Source organism: Euphorbia lathyris, chromosome 9 (genome assembly GCF_963576675.1).
Source record: "Euphorbia lathyris chromosome 9, ddEupLath1.1, whole genome shotgun sequence".
NCBI classification, from domain to species: Eukaryota; Viridiplantae; Streptophyta; class Magnoliopsida; order Malpighiales; family Euphorbiaceae; genus Euphorbia; species Euphorbia lathyris.
In genome coordinates, this window is record NC_088918.1 from 55,784,258 (window position 1) to 55,798,630 (window position 14,373).

General features: G+C 38.3%; 1 pseudogene; it reads left to right on the plus strand.

The window, feature by feature from the left end:
• The first annotated feature begins 310 nt into the window (after nucleotides 1–310).
• Nucleotides 311–532, plus strand: LOC136207378 (formate--tetrahydrofolate ligase-like; annotated as a pseudogene).
• Nucleotides 533–14,373: the final 13,841 nt, after the last annotated feature.

Here is a 14,373-nt window from a genome sequence, read left to right on the forward strand (position 1 = left end):
CTTCTGATACTGAGTTCTACTCCACTCAGCTTCTATTCTTTCATGCTGAGTTTCGTTCCACTCAGCTTGGCTTATGCTGACTTTTGTCCTGTCTAACTTTATATATATATTTTTGCACTCAATATTGAACAAACACATTAGTATAATTAAATCAAAGCATTTAAATTTAATTGCCTCTTAATCATGGATGATTTTGTCAAATCAAAATCTTGTGGAAAGGTGTTTCAACAACTTTCACATATTGTTTTTTTTATATAGGAGTTTTATGTATGTGAATTTTATAAGTAAGCAGGCAAAGAAGCAGATTGAGATGTACAGCACATAAGGGTTCACAGAACTACCAATCTGCAAGGCTAAAACACAGTATTCATTCTCAGACAATGCAGTAGAGAAGGGAGCACTGACGGGATTTATTTTGCCAATAAGGGATGTGAGGGGAAGAATTGGTGCTAGCTTCAGTAATAAGGAGAGATTGGATGCAAACTCGCATTGTGTAGATGCACCTGTTTTGGGAGATTATTTAACTTCCTGACATGTCTGGTTTATTATATTTTCATATAAAGCAAAAGAAATATGTAAATTAGCAATTAGAGATACCTAGAATAAACATTAGTAAGGAACTGAAGCTACCTCAAACAATATTAGAATTTGCATTTTGAAATTTGATCAAATGAAGGAAAACACAATCCAAAGGGAGACCACCGAAATATAGATCCTTGATATTCTACACCAGAAGCGTAAAATAAGTTTGTAAACATCATGACCAGATTTTAGATTTTGTTCAAAAAAATTGAAACTTTTAAGATTAACAAAGCTATACTCTTAGGTTCAGTGAGTCATATCCAAAATACACCTAATTGAACTTATAGCGCCAAATCTGCAGCAAAGAAAACCCAATTAATGGGAGACAATGGCATTAGCAAGTTAGTTATATATCATAGCACTGTCAATTAAAAGAAAGGTACTAACAATGGAATAATATGATGATAAAATAAAACACCATGAAATAATAGAAAAATTACACATCAGCATAGGATGGGTAAGGAGATGACAAATCAGCGTAGGAAGTTCCTGCTTTAGTATATGTAATAGATAAATTTTATTTTTTTAATTAAAAATTATGTATATATTTTTAGGTGAGTTTATATAGACTGTGCTTGAAATTTGATGTTTAAACCTGAACCCAACTCAGCCTGAACCGTCTAAATTAATAGCGTGCTAGGCTGAGCTAGGCTTGGACTGAATGTTTTTTTTTATCTAAAAGCCCATTATGTCCGACCCAGTCCATGGTCAGATGTAGTTTATATCTGTCGTGTAGCCATTACAGTAGTGTTTTTTTTGAGGAACAAGTATAACAAAAGCTGAGTAGGTGCCTGCATGATGAGCTGAACAACTACATAATTTTCCATTTGGACATCAATCAGCCGAGCCACTAAAAGGGAGAAACCCAAGGCAGGAGGTGCTCCTGCACTGCACAAGAAGCAAATAATAATAGAATAGAATTGAATGTCCAACTGGAAGTGGAGGAAAACGACATCAAATCAAATGGAAGGAAGAAGCTCTCTATCTCTAGTAATAAACGTCAAATAACATTAATTTATAACCTCTATGTCAAATGCCATCCATCATTACCCATCCTATACAAATTTCAACCCCAAAATATCTTGAGCTACCCAAGAGTGGGAATCTAGATAGTATGTACTCAACCTTATAGTCGTTTCGTATTCTACATTAAGATAGTGTTTGTTTACCTATCTTTCTTCTCATGTTTACGTTTTCATTTTAAAAATGAGAGTTTTATGTGTTTGGTTAGAAATCTCCTGTTTACATTTTATACATGAAAACTAGTTTTTTTTTTTTTTGAAAAGGGGGGTGCGGGCCCCTCCGGCCGCCGAAACTTCCATGGTTACTAGTAGTTTCGGCCCCTCCCTAATATTAGCAATAGTCTATATAGACTCAATGTAGTAATATTTCATTGTTTAAAGGTAGATGAGATAGTTAAAACATTTGCTTTTTTTAAAGGTCTAGGTTCAATTCCCCCAACCTCAATTTATTTTAGAAAGTGATTATTTATTTAAATTTTATTTTTCAATAATTATAAAACTATGTTACCATTATTAATTAATTTATTTATTTTCATAACACTTTTGAACTCATTTTTATTATGTCTTTTCAATTAAAAAAAATAATTTTTTATTTTTGAGACTCAAACAACTAAATTTCTAAATTAAATTTTTAAATTTTAAAACTAAAAATAAAAAAAATGTAAAAATATTATAATTTTTTTAGAAACTAGCATTGAACTAATAAAAAATTTAAATATATCCCATTACGTGTTAAGTTTGTTCAAAATTCAAAATTTTAATATTTTGGATCTATTAGGTATTCCATAAATCCAAATTTCTAATTTTTTTTTGGCCTGTTAGGCCTCCATAAATCCAAATTTTTAATTTTTTTGGCCTCTTATGCTTCCTTAAATCCAAATTATTAAAAAATTTTGGCATCTGAAATCAAATTTTTTAATTTTTTTACATGTTCAACCCTCCTTAAATCCAATTTTTTTTTACTATTAGGACTATTAAACGAAATCTAGCTTAATTTTGAGAAATTGTGCATTAATACTTAAAATTGGTTCTTGACCATTCAAATTATAACATATATATATATATATATATATATATATATATATATAAATAAAATTAAGCAAGTTCGATTTAGCAATTTTTTTTTCCGAACACACATGTAAAATCGGCCCCCCAACTGAGTAATCCTGTATTCGCCACTGATCAAACCATAATAGCAAATAGCATATAAACCAAAGTTTGGAACGTGACAGTCTCCCTATGGCCTCCTATTTAAAAAGGTCTATAATTTGAGACTTATTTTAATTATAATATAATAATTATTAAAATCTCAATTGCTAAAAATATTCCTATAAATAATTATTATTCCGTATGTGAAATTAATAGCAATTATATATATATATAAAAGAATGTACTCTGCTAAAACTGAATCGAAATTACACAATATATTTTTTCTAATCACAGTCTCTTAACATACAACGAAAATACATTTCACAACTTCTTTAATAATAAGTGTAAAGTAAGAAACTTTTAAAAATTTGTTAAATTAATAAACAGAATTTTGCATGTTTAAAACTTGTAAACATGGATGTATTTGATTATTTAATATAACATATTGATGATTTAGGAGAGAAACAATGGAGAATGAACAAACTAATATGGATAAGGATTGTTAGGGTAGACTTGAAAAATTAGAAGTGGGATTGAGAAAAATGTACTTCTTCTTATTTCCATTCCAAAGGTTTTTAATGTTTAATTAGACGAATACTTTGAAGCTCGGTAAACGGCTTTCTTTTTAGAATAGAATAGTTGGATGACAAGACAAAGACAAGGGTAAGGGTAGGCAACCAACCCACTCTTCTACGGTTAACTTCCCATTTCTATTTCCTTTTCTTTTCATTTACTTTCTTGTAACTTCAAAGTCATATCTTATAGTATACCACTCTTCTTTTTTTAAATTTCAACTTTGCCATCCTTTTTTTAACCACCATCCGAAATTAATAACATATTTTTAACTGAATTTAATCCTCATGATACTTTTTATCCTTTTAATATTCATCATCAATCCGATATGAATTCGAGTTTTCCACATAAATGGCGACATATAGAGTATCCGTTGGTAATTACACTTATATCCTTACTTTTCGAACTATTCATTTTATTCCATTATTACCTTGACATTTACATATTGTAATTTTTATTTTCGTCTTACACAATTTACGAATACTGATTATATATTTATCTATTTAAATCAAATTAAATAATAACTATAGTTTTAAAATAAATAAATAAATAACTATAATATTTAAATTAAATAGTATACTAGTAATTACTGTATATTTTTTAAATTTTAAATAAACTAAAATTAAAAGAAAATATCTAAAACAATCCATTATTATTTTTAAGAATATCAATATAATTTATTAGACATTTTATAATTAATGTTATTTTGTTACTACATTTTTTATTTTTTTTAAGATATTAGATGCTAGAATATATATTTTTCTATAATAGATCTTTATTATTATTATTATTATTACTATTTTTATATATTATTATTCAAATTTTAATTATATTTAAAGAATAATTTATTCATTAAAAATAAAATAAAAGTATCAAATACAAATTGGATTAATTTCCGATTAGTTTTTAGAAGTTCTAGTAGGATAATAATTTTTTGAATCTTCATCTCATACTCATGTATATCCCATGAGAGTTAGAGATAGTCTCGTTCCATTAAAATTGAGTGGTGTCAATACTTGTAAAATCATATTTGTTGTCATTCCTAATTGGAACAAACACGGGATGGGAGTTGAGAATTTAACGATGCTCCTTTAATCAAAAGCCAAATTAGGAATTGGAGATTCCTCAAAATAATATATACACATGAACAACAATGGAAATTATATTGTTACATTGACAATGAGAATAAATTTGCCGTGGTTTGATATTTGCAGGTTAAATTAGCATCTTCAATTCAATCAAGGGTAAAAATTGAAAAATTAATTATCCTGCTCGTCCTTGAAGTCCCTACGAACTCACACTTTAATGTTGTAGTAACTTACTAGCTTCATTGTTGGCTCCCTCAAAGTAATTTAACCCATGAATAGTATTTATTGAATATATACCAAAAGTATATCCATTTACTTAATTTTCTAGCTAGCTACTTGAGTAATATCTATGAATTTTAGAATAATTCAATACACAATATTAAGATATCATGAGTTGTCATCTAACCAAAATAAATATTGATATATCATATTTTTCAATATTTTTCTTTTTAGGAAAAAAAAAATCAATAGTTTCATTAGTGGAAAAATAGTACATTTTGACAAAAGTAATTAAAAAACTACATAAGAAAAACTTCATCAGCATCTTCAAATCCATAAATCGTGATAGAACAATAGTAGAAATTGCTTGAATTGTTTTTGGCACAACGGTGGGAAACACATTCTGCCCAGAATCGACTTCAGAGTCTTTATTTATGAGAACGAGTTCATGATCTTTCAATGACTCGAATCTATGCGATAATAGACAAAACGCTTCTATATGTCCATGAAAGAAAACATAAAGAGAGACAGAACACACACGTCCATATAGGGAGAAAAGAAATGGCATCAGAGATGAAAGTGTGTTAGGTGTGTTGTTTTACAAGCGTCGTTACCATACTCATAACCCATACGCAAAGGTGTTTGCCATTGATTCCTCTAAAAAGAGATTGAGACAAGGACAAGTAGGAAGTAGAGATTGAGAGCTCTTCACGACATTGGAGAATCCGGGGAGGGAGTTCGTAAGTGGGTCCTCTTAATGAGATTGAGACAAGGACATGTACATGTACATATGGAATTAGGCATTGATTTGGGCCAACAAAAAAAGGGAAATTAGTACCCCTTATGCACGAGGATGTTACAATGGTTGAATATGGAAGAATGTACGAGCTATTAGTCGTGACACTAAGTGATGAGGGCATCTCTTCGTCATATATCAATCCGGAACCAAGAGACGAGACGCGGGGGAGACCATCTGAAGAAGGCGAGAGCAAGGGCAGCCAGCAGAGCATGCAGGGCGTACCTCCTCATGCGCGGAGCATGAGGAGCTCTGTTTCCGGAGGAAAGTCCAGTAGCCCATCCACGCAGGGCGTCCCACCTTGTACGCGGAGCGTGGAGCCAGCTTCCGAAGTAAAGAGTGTCTAGGAGGTCAATCACGCGGGGCGTACCACCATGGATGCCACGCGTGAACTTCACCAACAAGAGCCCCCAAACTCAGAAGCTCAATCACGCGGGGCATGAATAGATCCACGCGAAGTGTGCCCACGTGGAGAATACTTCTCCACCAAGTTCTTACTACTGGGGGGACCATTTCTGCTCTTCCTTAATTACTGTTTTGCCATTCCCACTAAATTATTGAATTTGCCATTGTTTCCTTTCCTCCCTATTTTGCCCCCTTTCACGTGTTTTGCTGAAAACCCTACTCAAGGGTTCTTAGTCTTTTCCCATATGTTTGGATAGAGTATATAAGCTCTTCTTTTTGTAATGTTCTTCAACTTTTATGAAATCAATATCAAAGCCTCCATTGGAGCTCAAGGTTCATCCTTGTTTTGGGTTAACCCAACCTTCAAGTTTAGCTTGAGAAGAGTGAAATCTTTGTGAGTTTAAGATTAAAACTCCCAGTCGACTTTAATCCATATTAGTTGGTATCAGAGCCGAGTCATTTTCCTTCCCGAAGACTTCTTCTCGGAGATGGTTCAGCCATGTATCACAAACGAAGCCACCGGATCCATGGAGCAACAAGTTGATGTGCTAGAAGGCGCTGTGAGGCAACTAACGGACTCCTTACGAGTGTTAGACGAGAAGCACGACTCTAGTAAACGAGATATCTTTCTTTCCATTGAAGGGTTAAAACTCGATGGCCGAAACGCCCAAGCTCTTCTAACCGGAGAACCTCACTGGCGACACGAAGAGCAAGTCCACCCCCAACATGAACGACAATCGACACCACCCCCAAGGCGAAATTATGCATCCCAACCAATGGGCCCTCAGGTTCAAGGGGTAAGGCGAACTAATCTCGTGATCATTAGAAATGTGGATAGTGATAGTGATGGGGATTTATTTGATGATTATGATATGCCTAGGATTGCTAGGAATATGGGGATTAGGATTGATGACAATGCTATGAATGATAGACCTAGGCATGATATGAATGCAAATGATGTTTTGGTCCCGTGCATGTGCATGCCGGGAATGTGGATATTGTGCATAATGATGTTGTAGGTGGTTATGAGAGGGAGAATTTCGGTTTGAATGATCCGTATGGGGGTCGGGGCAATGAAAGAGGCGGATATAAAGGCGAGCCGAATGTGAGAATGGCGTATAGAGGAAACTTTGAGAGGGATGATGCCTTCAAATTGAAAGTGGACTTACCGTCGTTTGGGGGAGAACTCGACATAGAGGGTTTTCTGGATTGGTTGCTAGAGGTGGAATAGTTCTTTGACTATGCGGGTATACCAGAGGATCGAAAAGTCCGCTTAGTGGCTTATCGGATCAAAGGAGGAGCCTCGGTTTGGTGGGATAACGTCAAAGAGGGGAGAAGAAGAGGAGGAAGGGAGCCGATTAGATCTTGGCTTAGAATGAAGTCGATGTTGAGAGAGAGGTTTCTACCACCCGACTACGAGCAATACATCTATAGTTCTTATTGGAATTGCTCTCAAGGGTCGAGGAGTGTTCATGAGTACACCTCAGAGTTTTTACGGCTTTCGGCAAGGGCTAACTTATCAGAAACTGAAAGATAAAAGACTTCAAGGTATCTTGAAGGATTGAGATACAGCTTTCAAGACCGGATTGGAACGCAAATGGTGATTCGGGTCCAAGACGCCCATAACTTAGCATTGAAAGCTGAATCCCAATTGAGTTTGAGGGGACGAGAGGGTTATAGGAGAACCGGGGTTTAGAATGTGTATGGCGGGAGAGGAGCTCCCAAAGGAATTGACAAAGGCAAAGGTATCACTAGTTCAAGCGATCCCAATGCGCCTAGCGCGGATGTAAGGCCTTTCAAGGCGGCACAACCCTCTAGGGCAACAACCCCTATGCAAGGCCGGCTCCATTCAAATGCTTTCGATGCAATGAGTCGAGTCATCGTTCCAATGAGTGCCCCAAGAGGAGGAGCGCCAACATGGTTGAGCGGTCTAAAGACGAGGATGAGTATGATGATGAAGGGGATGTATGTTGTGATCTGATAGATGATGAGGATGATGATGAGTATGATGGTGGTCGAGCGATACATGTACTGAGGAGACTTTTGGTCTCCAGTAAGGTAGAGTCGAATCAACGACACCAATTATTCCGAACCCGATGTCTAGTGCAAGGGGTGAAATGCAATGTGATCATTGATAGCGGAAGTCAAGAGAACATTATTAGTGACACCATGGCCAAGAGGTTTGGATTGGTTATTGAGGCGCACCCTAGTCCGTATAGCATGGGGTGGATCAAGAACGTGGGGGAGATGAAGGTCACCCAAAGATGTAGGGTACCCCTTGAGATTGGGGAGTACCGAGATAAGGTCTATTGTGATATTGTGGAGATGGACACTTGCCACCTACTCTTGGGACGTCCGTGGAAATTTGATAGAGATGCTACCCATGCCGGAAAGAAGAACACATATCGGTTTGTAAAAGATGGGGTTCGGTATGTGCTCATTCCTCTTGTAGGAGAGGCTAAAACCAAAGGGAAGTCTACCTTGAATGTTTGCCCAACTCATAAGGCGTTTATTAACGAGTGTGAGGAAAGTCAAACGGTCTATATAGTTATGGTGGAATCTAGCACACCATCGAATGGGGTAGGAAGCGAGGATGGAGAAGTTCCGGAAGATGTGGGATGGTTGCTTAATGAGTTTCGTGAGGTATTTCCGAAAGAGTTACCATATGGGTTACCACCTCTACGGGACATCCAACACCATATTGATCTCGTACCGGGAGCTAGCTTGCATAATTTCCCTCACTACCGGATGAGTCCCAAGGAGAGTGAAGTGATAAAGGAGAAGGTGGAAGAGTTAATAAAAATGGGCTATGTTAGAGAAAGTATGAGTCCATGTGCGGTGCCGACATTGTTGACACCAAAAAAAGATGGCTCATGGAGGATGTGTGTAGATAGCCGAGCCATCAACAAGATCACCATATGGTACAAGTTTCCGATTCCCCAACTTGATGATATGCTTGACCAATTGGGTGGGTCTAAGGTCTTTTCAAAGATTGACTTGAGAAGTGGATACCACCAAATTCGGATTAAGGCGGGAGATGAGTGGAAGACAGCGTTTAAGACGCGTGACGGGTTGTATGAGTGGCTAGTGATGCTATTTGGGATGACCAATGCACCGAGTACTTTTATGAGGTTGATGAACCAAGTCTTGCGTTCGGTGATTGGGAAGTTTGTAGTGGTCTACTTCGATGATATTCTCATCCATAGCAAGACTTTGGAAGAGCATGTAGAGCACTTGTGGCCCGTCTTAGTATTGCTTTGGGAGAATCAACTCTTTGACAACACTAAGAAGTGTGATTTTGTGATGGAGAGTTTTGTGTTTCTCGGGTATGTGGTAAGTGGAAACGGAATCCGGGTTGATGGAGAGAAAGTTAGAGCTATTCGGGAGTGGCCGGCTCCGAAGACCGTTGGGGACATTAGAAGCTTTCATGGGTTAGCCACTTTCTACCAGCGATTCATCCGAAATTTCAGCGCTATCGTGGCACCAATGACCGAGTGTTTGAAGAAGGGGAAGGGCTTCAAGTGGGAAGATGAGCAAGAGAGAAGTTTTGCATTAATCAAAGAGAAACTAAGCACCGCTCCAGTTTTAGCATTTCCCGACTTTGACAAGCTTTTCGAAGTTCAGTGTGATGCAAGTGGAGTAGGAGTTGGGGGAGTGTTGATGCAAGAGAGGCGGCCCATTGCTTATTTTAGTGAGAAGCTATGTGATTCAAGGCAAAAGTGGGCTACCTATGACAAGGAGTTTTATGCGGTAGTGCGGGCTCTCAAGACGTAGGAGCACTATCTAATTGGGAAGGAGTTCATGTTGTACACCGACCATTAAGCCCTTTAGTACTTGGGAAGCCAAAAAGCGGGTCAACAAAACAAAGTGGCGGATGCCTTGAGCCGAAGGGTAGCACTCCTCAAAACAGTGGCGTTAGAGTTAGTGGATTTCGAGCACATCAAGGAGTACTATGATGATCCGGACTTCGGAGGTGAGTGGGAAAAGTGTAGACATGGCACCGAAGGATGGGAGTATCTATTGGTTGGCGGATTTCTTATGAGGGGTAGTCAATTATGCCTCCCAAGTACATCCATACGAGAGAGAGTAATCCGAGAGCTACACAGAGGGGTTTTAGGAGGCCATTTTGGTCGAGATAAGACTTTTGAAGCGGTTAGCTCCCGATACTTTTAGCCTAGGATGAGGAGAGATATGGCGTACATCGTGGAGCGATGTGAGACTTGCCAAACATCCAAGGGGCATGCTACTAATGCCGGGTTACGTATGCACCTACCGATTCCAGAAACCATTTGGGAGGATCTCTCAATGGACTTTGTGTTGGGGATACCAAGGACCCAACGTGGTATGGATTCTATTTTCATAGTGGTATTGATTTTATTTGATGATTATGGTATGCCTAGGATTCCTAGGAATATGGGGATTAGGATTGATGACAATGCTATGAATGATAGACCTAGGCATGATATGAATGCAAATGATGTTGTTGGTCACGTGCATGTGCGTGCCGGAAATGTGGATATTGTGCATAATGATGTTGTAGGTGGTTATGAGAGGAAGAATTTTGGTTTGAATGATCCGTATGGGGGTCGGGGCAATAAAAGAGGCGGATATAGAGGCGAGCCGAGTGTGAGAATGGCGTATAGAGGAAACTTTGAGAGGGATGATGCCTTCAAATTGAAAGTGGACTTACCATCATTTGGGGGAGAACTCGACATATGAGAGGTATAAGTTTCCGATTCCCCGACTTGATGATATGCTTGACCAATTGGGGGGGGTCTAAGGTCTTTTCGAAGAATGACTTGAGAAGTGGATACCACCAAATTCGGATTAAGGCAGGAGATGAGTGGAAGACAGCTGTAGACACCGAGTCGGAGGACCTGTGACGAAAACCTGAAACAAGACGGTCGAAGCGATTGATTCCGGAAGTTTTGAAAAATATATAAAGAATAATAAGCTGAGGAAAATTAACGGCACGACGCGGACACGCAACGGCATCCCGCACGCGGACGACGATGGTCGAACGCCCGCTTGACGGCTCGAGACGTGCGCGCGGCGTCCGTCGGACGCACCGCGAGTGGCACGCTCTCGACGCCCGGGGCAATGCCTGGGACCGCTGGCGGTGCCCGCCCTCGTGGGCCGTTGAGCACACGTGCCTGGCGGCGCGAGGCGCGCGTTCGGCGGCCGCAACGCGCGAGCGTCTAGCTGCGCGGAACGCGCGCTCGGCGGCCACGGAGTGCACGCGTCCGACGGCGCGGGACACGCCCCGGGGGTCGCCGGGCGGGCGCCCAACCACGTCGGGCGAACGCCCAACGCATCGGGTGGGCGCCCGACGAAGCGTTGGGCGCTCGCCCAACGCCGTTGGGCGGCCGCCCAACTATTGTTGGGCGGCCGCCCAACTCATGTTGGGCGGCCGCCCAACAAGGTTGGGCGGTAGCCCAACACTAGGTTGGGCGGTAGCCCAACACTAGGTTGGGCGGCCGCCCAACCACAATGGGCGACGCCCAATTTTTTTTGGGCGTCGCCCATTGTTCCGGGATCCGTTTCCCTATATAAGGTCACGGATCCCAAGGTGAAGAGAGGAGGCTTTTTTGAGGAAAACTTTCTCACTCTAAACATTTTTAGAGAGAGAGAGAGTGAATTTTTTTTGAGAAAAATATTTTTTTTTTCTCAAAAATTCCAAATTTCCTAAGTTCAATTTTTACTAAATTTTTATTAATATCGGGAGCTCGCGGTTCGTGGAATCAATCGGCTTCGACTGTCAGATACCGAATCAAAGGTATTATCCGAGGACTAGACTCTTTATTTTATTTAATTTATTCTCTCCTTCTATTTATTTTTTTATGCTATAGTTTTCATTCCTTTAGTTATTTATTTATTTTGTCACGTTTTATTTAATTAACGTATTTATTTAATTTTCGTTTCGTGTTAAATAAAACTCGGGTTTTGTTTTAAAATAAAAACCTCGTTTTGGATATCCCAATACGAACCGTGATCCGATAAAAAGGTAGTTCGGGTATCGAAAATGTTGTAATTATAAGTTTTTAATTTAAAAGAGGTTTTCAAATAACGTTTTAAAATAAAAACATCGTTTTAGGAACTTCCGTTTTCGACTATGATCCATCTTTGGTAGTTCGGAAGTCCAAAACGATTGAATTAGATTTAATTTAAAGCTTTTGAATAAATCTGGAAAATATTGGAGTGCTGCTGTAATTTGCCAATTCTGTCACTAAATGTTGTTTACCGACGGATTTTCCGTCGGTAAATCTGCCAAAATGTAAAAAATGCCATTTCGGTCCCTTTTTCTTAACTTTTAGACTTTTAATCCTTAGTATATAAATATATAATAATGTAATATATTCTTTTCAAATTGTTTTAAAACTTCAACATATATAATTATTTTAGGAGATTGGTATTCCATTTTTTATTCTAATTTTTTGTACATGTACATATTACTTTCTTTTTTATTATTATTCATTTAAATTACATTAAATTCTATTTTAAATGTTATTTACTTGGGCATTTTGGGAGATAATTAGTAGATATTGGGGGATGAACATATAGTCTTTTTTACATTAAGATTATATTAGTTATGTATATATATATAGTTTTGGGGTATATTTGGGTTATCTTAATTATTGTTAAATAAAATTATTTTGAGTGATAAAGGCTATTTTCCTATTTATGAATTTCATTCACTATTTTCTTATGTTTAAAGTATAAATATATTATTTTCATTATTCTTTCTTATATATGTATTAGATAATATATTTTCTTTTACTCTTATTTTATGTCTTTTGGGCTAAAATGTGTAAATATATATCTATATTATTTTCTTTATTTCTTTTGGTCATTTATAAGTCCATGTTTCAAATGGGCTTCACTTGGAAAAATTAAATTTTGGGCCTAAATGTGTTTATTGATGTAATTATAATAGTTAGAGAGTCCATTAAATAAGTGGGGAAAATAAGTCACAAAAAGAGAGTTTTCAATTAAATTATTTAAGCTAATGAGCTTTCTTAAATCTCTAATGTAGATAAATAGAGTCATTTTGGTTGATATTTCAAATCGTCTTCAAAACACCACGTTTTAAAACCTTAGTCCGTTCCAACGACGGATTAAGCGAACATTGTAATCAAAATCGTTTTCTTTGTTAATAATGGAGATTTTGAATCACTTTCTTAATGAATTTGTACAAAATAAAATTGACTTGTATGTTTAACCACGTTTTCTTATTAAAAGGCTTTTACTTTAACGTTTTCAATTACTCGAGTCGTTCCAACGGCGACTCGGGTAAGCTTCATCAAACGGGGTTTTAAAACGCACCTAAATCGTCCCAACGGCGATTAAGGTGCGAACCATGTAATAAACATCGTTTTGGGGAAATAAGTTAATGTAGGATAGACACACAACATAACATTTAAATACGGTTGTAAATAAATCACTTCTTTCTTCCCCCTCTCTGTGTATGTATAAACATAAATGGGTGATTCTTTACTGATGTGGCTTTTCAATATCATATGCTCAAAATGGTTTCCAAAAAGAGAAAGAAAAGGGTTTCAAATGAATTTTAAACTTAAAGAAGTATACGATTAGTCCGTTATCGCCTAACATGCTGAGTAGGAGGCCGGTGGTTCATAACCGGGCGATGTCGGGGTGCCTAGTAGCCTTTCTCCGGAAAGGAGCTAGCCTTCTCGGCTCGTACCTAAGTTTTCCGAACCCACACCAGTCTCCCGCAAGGGATCGGTGTTCATTTTCCCATTCGTGGGTGGCGACTCTTCCATATCTCCGAGCTCCGGCCCTGCCGAGCAGCTTGATTCCACGATTGGTTGCTTTCGGCGCCAATCACCGCTTACGTCGCCATGAGGTTGTCCACCCCCCGGTCCGCCCGGGAGATTAGGCCGCGGCACCTCGTCTAACAACAGCGTTTAAGACGCATGACGGGTTGTATGAGTGGCTAGTGATGCTGTTTGGGATGACCAATGCACCGAGTACTTTTATGAGGTTGATGAACCAAGTCTTACGTCCGGTGATTGGGAAGTTTGTAGTGGTCTACTTCGATGATATTCTCATCCATAGCAAGACTTTGGAAGAGCATGTAGAGCACTTGTGGTCCGTCTTAGTATTGCTCCGGGAGAATCAACTCTTTGACAACACTAAGAAGTGTGATTTTGTGATGGAGAGTTTTGTGTTTCTCGGGTATGTGGTAAGTGGAAACGGAATCCGGGTTGATGGAGAGAAAGTTAGAGCTATTCGGGAGTGGCCGACTCTGAAGACTGTTGGGGACATTAGAAGCTTTCATGGGTTAGCCACTTTCTACCAGCGATTCATCCAGAATTTCAGCGCTATCGTGGCACCAATGATCGAGTGTTTGAAGAAGGGGAGGGGCTTCAAGTGGGAAGATGAGCAAGAGAGAAATTTTGTATTGATCAAAGAGAAACTAAGCACTGCTCCGGTTTTAGCATTTCCCGACTTTGATAAGCTTTTCGAAGTTCAGTGTGATGCAAGTGGAGTAGGAGTTGGGGGAGTGTTGATGCAAGAG